Here is a 13,415-nt window from a genome sequence, read left to right on the forward strand (position 1 = left end):
TTTTACCATCCAGTCAGAATATGTTTGCTCGCATTTGGATTTAAAAAAAATGATTATCATAATCTTGTCTAGACACGTGTCACTGAAATGAAGGCTTTTCTGCTCCCAAATTTTGACTTATTCAATTTATTCTGTAGGATATTTCCTTTTGTTTCCATCTCGTACAAACCAAACATGAGCATGGATGTTTACACTATGTGACATGCAAGCAAGCCCGCATGACTTATCAGATAAATTATATTTTGGGGCTATATTTCTGCGCAAGTAAAAGGATTACTGTTATGTAGCACGTTGATCCTAAGCGCTTTACAGGCACACACACACACAAATGCACGCGCGCGCACACACACACACACACACACACCAATACCAATGACAGCATGTTGTCATGCAGGACATCTAACCATCATCAATGACACTGTTTTGAGGTATAGGGAGGAGAAGCTGGGGGTCTCGCCACCGACCAGGTAACAACCACACTGCAATGTAATGTCTTTATGTGTGTGTCCATGTTTTCCTGACTTGTATATTTGTCTATTATCTTGTCACAATGCCCTGTATCAGCTTAACTCTGAGGTAGAAGCTGTTGTGCGTGTGCCTGTGTGTGTGTGTGTGTGTGTGTGTGTGTTTCCATGAATGTGTCTTGTCCCCCAGTGTCTCTCTCAGTGGGTGGTAACTGTTAAACTCTTCAATTTGGTGGGATTACTCTTCCAGGCAGTCCTGAGGGAGCAGCCATCAGTCCGTCATCTTTCAGAGGAACACAGTATCTTCTGATGCTTTAATCCCCCATTCCCTCTCTTCCCCTCCTTTTTCCCCACTCCACCTCTTAACCTCATCTCCTGTTTTCTCCCCTCCCTCTCCTCTCTTTTTCCTGGCGCTGTCAAGTTTCAGCTGAAGTGGCTGAAACTCAGACGATACAACAGTGGTGGTGATAAAGCACTGAGATGTCTCAGCATCCTGCGTCTTTTTTTTTAATGTTTTAATCTTCTGCCAGAGAGACAATGTCTTTAGTGACGTTTGTCTGTCAGCATGATTACACACAAACTATGTGGTCAATTTTCACTGAAGTTGGTGCAGGGGCGTAGAATGGGCCAAGGAAGAACCAAGTACATTTTGGAGCAGATAAGTCATAGCGCCATCTGGTGGCAACAGGAAATGCCATGCTTTTCTATTACTTGTTGCTGTACTCCTTATGGGTCTAGCATCGTCTTGAATTTTGTCAGAAAGGACATGGTGATGGTTTACTGTGAAGACTGTGAGTTTTATTAAGTGGTGTTACTGTGGCGAGCTGTCATTTTCAGAGTCCCGGCCTGAAGACGCCTACCAGCCAAATTTGTATTGTAGATATAGCGCCAGTTTGATGTAACAGGAAGTAAACCTGAACATTTTTGATTTACATCAAAATAACACTGTGTTTTCTTCACATGATGTTCAATAACCTAATATGAGTCTTCTGCAGATCCATGTAATGGATGCAGGAAGTGATATTCGTACCACAATGCGTGCATTAGTCTGCTGCTTCATGAAAAATCCAAATATCAGCAGGTTTCACCTCTTTCTTTCTCTCCACAACAGCAAGATGTGCGAGAGCTCTGCTTGCAGCTTTAATTAGTACATATTTTAATTACATAAATATTAGCACACATTTTTTTTTGTATTCATTGATATGCATATTCATGCAAAAACAATATCGTGATGGGATTATTTCGCTTTGGTAGAATTATTAACACAGCTGAGCTTCGTTATCAAACAGTCGAACTTTGTTCACTCTCATTCATCCTCATCATTCATCCTCTTCTGAGTTTGTGGTGAGTGTGGCCAGCGGAGGGGCTGCTGGGTGGTGGGTGGGTAGATGAGGTCAATTTGAGATGGCTGTGTGTTACAGACAGTGAATGATGTAATGAGACAAGCACAACTTGGGGACAAGAAAAGGTCTAATTCTGTCTCTGCTGCTTGACCTGGAAACCACCCAGATAGGAAGATTTCTTAAATGAGCCGGTTGTGCATGAGCATAGATGCATGTGAGTTCAGTGCGTATGAGAGAAGGAAGTTAGGAAGGAGAGAAAGAGAACACTGGAACCAAATAAAGGGTTGCTGGGTCGCTGCAGATTTGATCCTAAGTCAACTCAAATATACATTTTAAATCATCCTGAGTTTGAGCATCTCTAAAATGGAGGAAAAAATAATTTACCGCGGGTTCTATTATCCTGCTTTTTATTAATGCAACTCACCGGGAGAGAGTGATGCATAATTCATCACTTCACATGTTTGAGCTCAAATGTGCAAAGTGAAAATAGGGCTCTTTCTCTTCGGCGGTGAAAATGAAGACACGTAAAAAGTGACTCTTTGGACTAATATGAATGCGATGTTGACTTTCTATTATTTTCATCCCGGGAAAAACAGGAATGATCAAAAAAAACAACTCCCATTGTTGCTGCGAAGCTCATACTTGTTTGTGACTGACTAGGTGCACAAAAGATTTTTTGTGATTTTTTTTTTGTTGCCTATTCCTGCGCAACTGTAAAGTTCATTATACATTTTCCATCAGAACCACTGTGAACACCTTTAGAAACATTTAAAACCCATCTGAGCTGTCCTGCTTACTCTAAGTTGGAGTTTTGATTAAATAACTGTCTACTGATGTGTTCATGTTCAAGGCTTTGTATCATAACTAAACCTGGGACAACTGTCCACTACACAAAAGGATTTATTTTATGGCAGATTGTATTTGAAAATGCAATGTTTGGACAAGTTTGGCTGGAATTATCACAAAAAGGACCAGTTCATCGGCTAGTATGGGGAACAGTATCAACAGCTAATACTTTTGATTACAGTAAAGTCCCACATCGTGGCAGGCAACCGTCACTTTTTATTATTTTTATTTTTTTCTAAGCTTGAATCCATATACGTCCTTGTCCAGGAGTCTCTGATGAGCAGTGAAATATTTTAATGCATGTAGTGGCTCACCCTTGTAAGCTTGTGTTATTAACAAATAAGCAGCATGATTGAGAGTTTCTCCTGAGAGATGCTGAGTTACTGGTGTGTGTGTGTGTGTGTGTGTGTGTCTGTCTGTCTGTCTGTCTGTGTGTTTGTGAGAGAGAGAGAGATCCCAATGAAATGGGCTATGCAGTTTGTGCCCATGAGTTTTTGACAAGGTTAGAAGGTTAGATGTGTGTGCGTGCTCACACAATTGTCTGAGCACTGCTCCAGCCCTGTGTGTCTCACTTCGCTCTGCCACACACACACACACACACACACACACACACACGCTCTCCCCCTACATCCCACTCTGTCCTCCGCGCAGACGTTTATTATTCTTTTGCTGCCATCCCTTGTTAATTTCTCTCCAAATGAGTCAGAAAGTAAGAGAGATTAGATATGAAAATGATAATTGAGCATGGAAACAAGAGACATGTCACGATGCTCCCTCCCCCTCCGTGTTCTTGTATCTCAGATTATCATCTATGAATGCTGCACCCTAATTACCAGGGCTACACGTTTACATTGAAGGGGATTATGATTTGTGAGTGTGATTCCATGCATCCACCCGATCATTTAGGAAGGACAGACACGTCTTCATATCTGATACTCTCTGTCTGTCTGATTATGTCAGTTTTTTCCACGGTGCTCGTTTTGTGTGTCAGAATAATGACTGATGTTAACCCGTAGCCTCCATTCTCCTACTCTGCTACTAATCTCTGACATTCAGCTGTTATTGCATATTTGCTTGAATTATCCAGGTTTATTTTTTCCACCTTTGCTACATGTGATTATTGTCCTTCCAGAGCAGCATACATTTGAAGGATTATTACCACACCACTCGCTGTAATTAATCTTCATCTAAGCTAGTTGAGGTTTCTGTAGTCAGTTTCTGCTGAATGGTCAGACTATTTTGAGGTACATAGACATTGTCTATCGCCTGATTTATTCCTAATCTTTCCACCCACATTGGACACTATCATGTCTTGAACACAGTTGATCCTGGAGTGAAGTAGTGCTGACTGCTGCACCGCTCCGTCTGTTTATTCATCTTTCTGTGTATGTCAGCAAGAGCCAAATAAGATGTATTCATGAGTTTTATGTCGTAGTGTACTTTCTCCAGGGGAAGGATTTAATCTCTGTGTGGTGTGTGTGTGTGGGGTGTGTGTGATGGTGCTGGAACAACTTCAGTGTATTATTTGATTACTGGCTGCATATTGTTGCTTATGTGTTTGCATACTTATGCGAGTGTCTTATTAGTATGGATGGTTGTTGTGATGTGAGCATCAGTCTGTCAGGTTTAGGGATAAGCTTAGCTGATTGTAATACAGTCCATTAAATTACTAAGCGGATGGGGGATCTACATACTGATTGTAAGATTATCTCTGTGTTTGTAAATATTGTGTGAAGATATTATTTTTCAAATACTGAATCCGTTTTTTTCAAACTCCAACTTAATTTGTTTGTTACTCCATTTTTCACTCTTAAATTTAAGGGGGGGGGGGGGGTGTAATAACCTTTTGAATTTTATTCTCTAGCTCAGCTATGGTTGCCTGACAGTCAGGGCTGAATGCTGCGTTTGTGCTCCAATATACCCGGAAGACATCCAACATGGAGAAGAGCAATGAAACGTTCGTAGAAGTTGGAATTCGAGCTCAGAAACCTGGAGAAGATCCATGCAGCTTGAGCTTGTGGTGCACATAGTGAACAGTAAATAGGGTTAACCTTCTTCAAAACTGTGGCTTGATGTAAAGTTTGTCTGGTACAAGTGTTCATTGATAGCGATAAGTTGGCGCAGATGGTTGTGGAGCTTGTGGAACGTTTGCTGCGGGCATCCATTTTTTTCCAAGCAGATGCACCGAGAGGCATTTGGAGCTGAGGTTGGGCATTACTGGACTTCTGTCTTTGCAGCAGAATTATACTGGATACTGGACTCCTCAGCAGTGATATTCATTCAAAGGAAAATTGCAGAGGGCTTGAGGCAAACATTTTCTAGCTTTCAGTGTTGCTGGGATTAAAAATGTGCTCAAGTAAATTTTGTTTTTAGACTGCAGCTGGTCGCAAAACAAGAAAACCACTAGGATATAAAAAGAGAAAACATCAGCAATTTTATGTTGTTTTTTTTCTTTCTGTTCTTCAAAAATGGAGATATGTACTGTGATTTTTTATTTTATTTTTTTTTGGTTTAGTTATACCAAGTTAGTGCTGGCTACACATTTTATGCCCTGAGAAGTTTGTGATGATAAAATGTGCAAATGTAGGATAATACACAACTGGGCTTGCAGGCCACTGTAGGCGCTTGGAGAGGGGCCACATTTTACAGGACAATAATCTCTACATTATTGCAGTTGATAAACCAGGTAATGAGCGAACCTCTGCCACATGTATATTCATTAGCCTCATAGCTTTGGGCTGTAGTGCTGTATGACCTTGTGTTTTAAGGACAGGAGGCTAGCAGTATATAAGCAAGTGTTAGCTAAAGGCCCAGCTGGAATTAAAATGCACTTTTGCATGTGATTGCTAAGCTAACATGTGTGCTCTGTGACTAGAGTCTTGAGTCACGTTGAGAGTGTAGAAAAGCTAATACCTTTCCAATACTGATCATGTATCCTCAGGATAGAAGGAAAGATTTAGATTCACAGTGTCTGCGAATGGGCTCTGGCTAGTAACTAATGATCAGCTAAACAATTAGGAGATCTTTTCAAACCATACAGTTAATGTAGTACTGTCCAACCAATAGGGAAAAGATTATATAATAACATTTATTCAGATGGGTGACATCCCTCATTGATTATTGGGTGGTAGTTCATTGGCTCAGTCAGCGTCCTCGATCTCCAAGGGGTCATTAAGGGCCATTACACTGATAACAGAGGACAGTGAATCCCAGTCCTTGTCTGGCCTCCTCTGAAACACAACTGTGCTGTTGTGTAACACATGTTTTATTTTATTTATTTTTTGTAGCTAACGCGATCAAAGAAAAAGCCATGCGGCAAGAAATCTGAGAGTGTTTGAATGGGTGGATGAGTTTCAGAGGATGTAAACGAGGCTTGCTTGCATGTGAATGATCTGAATTAATTGACATCTCAGCTGTGGTGTCAACGCTGAGGTGTCCCATCACGTGTTTACACCTGATGCATGTCTCGATGTCTTTGTGCAGATCATGAAGGGGTGCTGTCTCACACCTGATGCTCTCCTGTCAGTCAAGTCCGTCATCACTATTGATGAGCACAATCTGTCTCCGCGTCTAGCAATTTATCTTCCCTGTATATGTTTGTGTGCGTTTAACACATGGTTTTTGGGTCTACTCTGCATAACAGTGTTGTCCCGTGCTAATAGAAAATGTAATAACCTTAGACAGGGTATAGCAGATATGACCTAAAGCTGTGGAAGTAGTAACCGGTAGCTAATGTGAGTCTAAGAGAAAGGTAGCCGGCCAGAAGGGATGTTCTATTGTGGCCCAGCAGTAGATACATTATTCATCAGCTCTCCTCGCTTGGCTGGGGGTTATGATTATATCAAATCTGGCAAGCTGTTGGGTTGGGGGGGGGGGGGCAGCTATTCTCATAGTATCTATATGCATTTCCTTTTTGTCCCCTTTCCAATACAGTATGTTCATGAATCTCATTATGATATGTTTAGCAACAGATACAGAAGGAGGAATGAAATAAGAAACCAAACTGGGTCTCATTCCTTCAAGTCTTAACTGCTATTGCCAACTCCACACACACACACACACACACACACACACACACACACACACACACACACACACACACACGATACATCTATTACAGACGGAGAGGTGGAGTCTATCGTGCTGAAAGGTTGGCTCAGGTGTGCAAGAGGACAGGAGAACTTGATGTGATGGTTGCCAGTTTTAATGATGATCACAGTAAAAATCCCAGAGGGTTGCAATATCATTTCCATTTTAATCCTGATGGTATTGCGTAATTATTAGGGCTGTTGCGATACACTAATCTCGTGGTACGATACACAATATTCGGCTCAGGATACGTTATATAAATCACGATATAATTCGATACACTTACATCCTTTTATGAAAGATATTAAAGGGACAGTGATTTTGGTGACATCTTGTGAGTGTTCCATTGACTTGGATTGAATCAATTGAACTGAAAGCATCAATTACACAATATATGGCTCTGACTGGCAGCTTGCAAATGCTGGACAAAATGAATCAAAGATGTGGTGAGAAATTTAGTTTCATTTATTGAAACTGAGTGCAAATTGTAGCTTGCAAGCTTTTGAAAAGTAAAGTGAACAATGGAGAGTTTAAGTGCAGCATGTGGCCTACTTTGACAGCTTTTTTAGCTTGATACTGAACATTTGAGGTAGCTACTAGCCAGTGTAGCCACCAGGTTAACTTAAAATAAACCATGGCAGCCAATAATTCAATTCCCAGGTGACTATAGCATAGTAGCTCCATCACGTTCACCATGCGCCTAAAGCCGGTGTTTTCCACCACTGGATAAGGTCTCAAATCCTGATAAAAGGATTTTAAAAGTAGGCAATGGACTCCATAATTTTCTGCGACCTCAGTGAAGAAGATGGGAACTTGTGGCAACTACCACCATCACTGTCCAGTGTGGTTTGTTTCTGTTCGTGCCGCAGCTTCTTGGGCTCGGTCTCAGTTAGCACTACCTTGTCTGGGACGATGAGGTTTTAGATGGGCTCGCAGGTTGGTGGTATTTTTTTTGTTCAGTTTTTTTTTTATGCAAAAAACTTTATTATCAATTACATAGTTTACAAATTGCAAGTCTTTGACATAGAATAAGATATGGCAATATGCAAAGATTGTAAGATTGAATAACTTCAACATAAAACAAGAGAAGCACAACAAGATATAACTTAACTTGGGTTGGTGGTATTTCCAGAGTACTTAACGTTTGTGTGACAGTTTGCAAACCGCCATACTTTTGTCTAAATCGTCGCTTTCCTTTTTGTTTTTGAACCCAAAATGCTCCCACACATCTGTGTTAAAGCATGCAGGCACTGGATTTATACTCGCCGCCAATGTTCCCTCTAAATTGCGCACTTGCGCAATCACGCAGCGCTCGCACATTCTCAGCGCACAAGAAAATCTGTGCAGCGCATCGACTCAGTGAGTGACAGGTGTCCAGCCAATGATAGGATACGGTTCACTTAGGCTACGCAGCCAATCATAGCATTAACAGTGCTTGCGTATGTGCTCTGCCTGTGGCACCGTGCAGTTTAGCTCGCTAACAACAGTGTGGTAGAGAGAAGAGACGGCGACGGTAGCTCAGCAGTTGAGTTGTAAACCCCTGAAAACATTAAAAGTAAACTAATAGAAATTGCTGCTGTAATTTGATTCTTTTAATAAGCCATGTACCTTGCTATGCTCCCAGGTGTTGAACAGGTATGGTACTGGTGTGTGGCCACAGCGTGCACAACTGATGTTGCTCACATTGATCCTCAGTGTGCTCAGGGAGCTTGTGTGTATGCCAGACACATGAAAAATTAGAGGGAACAATGCTCGCTGCCATTCTCCTGAGTCTCACCTCTAACCGATGAGAAAGGCGTCGGCATCTGGGTAACTAGAAATGCTCTACAGCGACACTAGTGGCTGGCAGACCTAATTGCTCTTCTTGCTAAGTGCGGGACACGGGGTATTAGAATGGCACTTAATGTATCGATGCTCGCGGCTGGAAAAAAAAATTCTCTGGGCAACAAAATATCGATATATATTGCACAATCGATAAAATTGCTCAGCCCTAGTGATTAGCACTCTTTGAAATGGCAGTAAAATAGACTGTGCGGGGTCAACCAAAGTGTGTAGCAAATGTCAGCCAGAGTACTAGCCCATTCTCGGCTGAAACTGGCATGACTGAAGGTGTGGTGGAAGGCACTTATGAGACAAGTGACACCAGTGGAGCCTGCGAACATTTTCAGCTTTCTAAGGAGACTAAATCTGAAGTGTTGGCCTATTTTTGGTTTTATAAGAGTTCTTAGGGGGAGGGCTGCAGCTAATAATTATTTTCATCGTCAATTAATCTGCTGATTGTTTTCACAAAACAAGTCAGTCAAAAAAAGTCAATACATTTGAAAAATGCTCCTCTCATGCTCTGTCCCAAAAGTGATCGATATGCTGCTTTTTCCCATTCAGTAGTTCCAAACATGGAGACATTTCCACCCCTCCCCCCCCAAAAAAACAAGCAAACAGCAAATGCTCATGTTTAAGAATCTGGTACCTTCAAATGCCAGTTTTGCTTGAAAAAAGACAAGAAATATTCTTGATATTTTGACCTCTGACATCCTGATGTTTCTCCAGCCCTCCTCTCTACTTACATAACTTCCTCCACCTGCTCCTGTTGTTGTTACCTCCTCTGGGTACTGCTTGCTCCAACATGCCATCACAGCCATTCATCTGTGTTGCTGTGAAACCACTAACCAGTCACTCTCCACTCCTTGGATAATTGCATTACAGCTCAATAACATTATGTTTGGGTAGGAGTGTGGGAACTTGTCGTCCAAAGTCTCTGCTCATCCCGTTGAATTGGTTACTTCCTGTTTGAGCCGGCTCTCCACGGGACATGACCTTCTCTGGCTATTGTTAGATAACAAATAGACAGGTGCTAGCAGACAGACAGCATTTCCACATTCCCGTTACAAAAGAATTGTAATGGACGAGAAACACAGTTGTATTGTTAGTCTTAGGTGCTCAAATGTCATGGTAAGCTGGCGGGTATGAAGCTGTGAATGTGTGTGTTGTCCATGCGAGTGTGCCCACGATGTTCTCTCTCTCTCCCCTGTTGAGACTGTGTCAAGTCCTTTTGTTGGGTAGATCTGTTACCCTCCCTGCCCTTTGTCCTGACATGTTTGCCTCTTTAAATGGGATATACTCCCCATCACCAGTTATTTTAGGAGCTTTGGAGGGAAAACGGACAATGAGACACAGCCTGTTACATAATAGGTCATGTTTTCCTCACAAATTCCTTTCTCCTCAATCCAAATATTTGGATTATAATGTAATGAGGAAAAAAAAGATAATTGTTTCGTCAGTGGATACAGAAGAAGTCATCTCCAGTCTTTCTTGTTTCTGATGTACTTTGTGTAATTGCTAAAGCGTATCTGTACACTCGCAGATATGAACCTACGTTTGGAGTAAATTCAAACATGTCAGAAGGATCTCGCCAATTTACACATAACATACATGTATGTTTGTTGTTGACCCATATCACAATTATGTGATCGCCCCAGTCTTGTAACAAGACGTTTGGAAATGGTGTCAGATGTGTTTGTATTGTCGTTGTCATAATTTAGTTCTCATGTTTGTCCCAAGCTATACTAGTGATGACGATATGAAGCTATAATCATACTTTTGAAAATTCTGTAAAGCAAAAAATAATATTGTTGCGGACATCCTGAGCAGGCTGCACGGTGGTGCAGTGGTCAGCACTGTGGCCTCACAGCAAGAAGGTTCCGAGTTCGAGTCCCGGCTCGGGCACGGGATCTTTCTGTGTGGAGTTTGCATGTTCTCCCCGTGTCTGCGTGGGTTCTCTCTGGTACTCCGGCTTCTTCCCACCATCCAAAAACATGCAATTGGGGACTAGGCTGATTGATACTCTAAATTGACCGTAGGTATGAATGGGAGTGTGAATGGTTGTTCGTCTCTCTATGTTGGCCCTGCGATGGACTGGCAACCTGTCCAGGGTGAACCCTGCCTCTCGCCCATTGTCGCTGGGATAGGCTCCAGCCCCCCCGCGACCCTTAATGTGTAGGAATAAGCGGAAGATGACGATGGATGGACATCCTGAGCATTCAAATAAAACAAAGTGTAGTATTCAACAGGAGTAGTTTGTCGAGGATTTCTTTTTTTCTGGATCAGTGTGATGTCATAGATATTAAGTCCCCTTGTTTTTCTTTTACTTTCCTATTCACTTCTGTGTAAAAATGACCCTGTGGTAGACACAGGTATTTACTGGCTCTGGATCAGCTTTGGACTTCACACCAAACCCAGGTAAATGCACTTATTTGTGCTGCTATGACTCGCACTCTTCTTGTTGAGTTTGAAGAATGGACAGCAGGGGAAAAAAAATAGTAGCAGCTCATACCACGTTTACAACACTCCACTGTGCTTTCTACTGGCTGTTTACACACGTAATTGTGACCTTGAACATGAAAACCGAGAAGAACAAAACAAGAAAACAACACAGAAAGGCAATTTGTCGACTCACAATTGAAAAGGGTCTATGTGTCTTCTTTTAGCAGCTTTTCCCTGGTAGGTATGTGCATTGAAAAATAAGTTGAAAGAACAAGTTACAAACTTTTCAGAGCCTTGTACTGCGAACTCTAAATATACCAAACATGTGAGAAAACAGTAAAAATTTCAACTTGCCGGCTCATTCTATCAATTTGTCTTGTGTCTTTCAAGCAGCCTGGTGAAGTAGCAGCCCAGTATGAGCTCCGGCTCTGGAAGGTTTCCAGCGACAGAAGAGATTGATTCTTGTACTCTGCTGCACCTCACTGCGAATCTTTCTCACCTTTCTACTCAAATCACATCTCTATTCTAGTACCTTCCTCTGGCTTTAGGTTTTGATTTTCCCTACCTGCTAAAATCTGATAAGGTTTGGATGATCATTTCTGAAAAATACTCTATTTACCTTGTCGTTTTGTACTGTATACTTGCAGCTGAGTGTGTGTTTTGTCTGCCCATGCCGGCTTGTGCTTGTTCTGTGTATCAGTGTGTCTTTGTTTTTTGAGATTTGAGGCCAGAGAGCCAGCAATTAAAAAGAGGAATGGGACATCTAAAGGCTTAGAGGCACAGACCCAGCACACATGCTGGCAGTCAATTGGCAATCCGGGGGAGGTGAAATCGGACAGAGACAGTGAGAGAGCGAGAGAGAGAGAGCGAGAGAGAAATAGAGAGCTGAGAGAGTAAAGAAGAAGGAGGAGGAGGAGGAGGGAAAGGGCAGGGTGGGAGAGCAGGCGAGAACCAGAGGAAAGAGGGCGGGCTCAAACTCAGCCACAGCTCATACACCCTCTCCACAGCCTTCAGTCTGGTTTAGGCGTGCAGGAGGAAGCATGTGTGTACTGTGATGTGTATGTGTGTCTCTGTGTGTGTGTTTGTGTGTGTGTATAGCTGAAGGCTGCGCTAGAGTCCGAGAGATGTGATGCGAGGATTCCCCTGTTTGCTCTCAGAGAGGACTGGTGCTGCTGACTGTGTTTTATCCACCACAGGGAATTAACTCTGTTTCTCTCACCCACGCATATAAAGGACACACCGGGGTCTAAGTGAAGGTAAAGAGATGCTTTTAATGCCTAACGATATTTTTGGAGCTTTGCGATTCAGATTTGGATGGTGTGAGTAATAGCTGGCAGGTGATATACTGCTGATAAGGATGACTATCGTGCTACAAAAGGAAGTTATCAAATTTGTCTTCACGTGCTTTTTCTCATATGTGAAGTGTGTATGTGGCATGCTCTCTTACTCAATGTGTCTCTGTGTGTATGAGTGACTTCTTGACTTGTCTGGTACAGAGTACAACTGTTTTCTTGTGGCTCTCACACACACACACACTCTCTCTCTCTCAAACACACGCACACACTTGTAGTTATATATACATACAAGAGACAAAACTACTCAAATTGTTATCCTGTCAGAATGTGTGTGTGTTTGTGTGTGTGTGCGCGCGCGTGCATGTCTGAGTGTCTGCAGATGAAAGAAGTTTATCAATCATTAATGTTCTCACTGGGACATTGCCTGGTTTCCCTACACGTGGTAATTTGGTGATAACAAAATAGCGTAACGGCTCAGTTAGCACCTGTCTTCACTGAACAAACCACACATCTCAAAGGGCAAACGTAGTGCTTGCTGTAATAGTTAATATCTGATATGTGGGGGGCAGGAGACACCAAATCACTGGAAATAAAGTGAAATCCAGATCTGAAACTCACTGTGTATATGACTTGTATGAAGAAGATTTCAAAATATCTGGTTATGCCATTAACAGTGCACATTGTAGCATGAATAAAGGGGGCTTGTACCTTAACGGATCTGATGAAGACATTAGCCTGCTTTGTGTGTTTGCTGGGTATCGTGTGGAAAGAGAAGAGGAGGAACAGTTAAAGAGCAGAATAGAGAGACAAAGGGGGAAGATTTAAGAGCGAGTGCAGGTCTTGAGGGAACAGCAGTTAAAGGCAGAAGACTTGGCAGAGAGTCACTGTAGCCTCCAAGATACAATGAGGAAGGGTGTACCAGAGAGGGGAATGAGGGACGAGCAAGTTAAAGGCGATACAAAAGAAAGGAGGGGAGTTTAAGAGTGTGTACACTTTTACCTCCTACTGAATACTTCAAATATACCATCTGTTTCTCAGTTATGTGTGTGAATGAGTAGAGGTGAGATGCAGAGACTTACTCAGGGTCAAAGTGCACAGCGTGTGTTCTGAAAGTCACT

At 42.2% G+C, this 13,415-nt stretch overlaps 1 protein-coding gene across 6 annotated transcripts in view; it reads left to right on the plus strand.

The window, feature by feature from the left end:
• Nucleotides 1-13,415, plus strand: part of tiam1a (TIAM Rac1 associated GEF 1a) — a 74,723-nt gene that overhangs the window by 9,588 nt on the left and 51,720 nt on the right. For 4 of the 6 annotated variants that reach the window (XM_086179041.1, XM_086179045.1, XM_086179044.1 and 1 more), the window contains exon 1: nt 12,034-12,258. The exons of 1 other annotated variant lie outside the window; for it this stretch is intronic. The gene's annotated coding sequence lies outside the window, so the exon portion shown is untranslated. Of the gene's footprint in view, nt 1-11,415; nt 11,438-12,033; nt 12,259-13,415 lie in introns of those variants that run through there. One more of the 6 variants, XM_086179043.1, reaches the window with a different exon arrangement.

Source organism: Aulostomus chinensis, chromosome 15, assembly GCF_037954235.1.
Source record: "Aulostomus chinensis isolate RoL2024-O1b breed Wild chromosome 15, RoL_Achi_v1.0, whole genome shotgun sequence".
Classification (NCBI taxonomy): domain Eukaryota; kingdom Metazoa; phylum Chordata; class Actinopteri; order Syngnathiformes; family Aulostomidae; genus Aulostomus; species Aulostomus chinensis.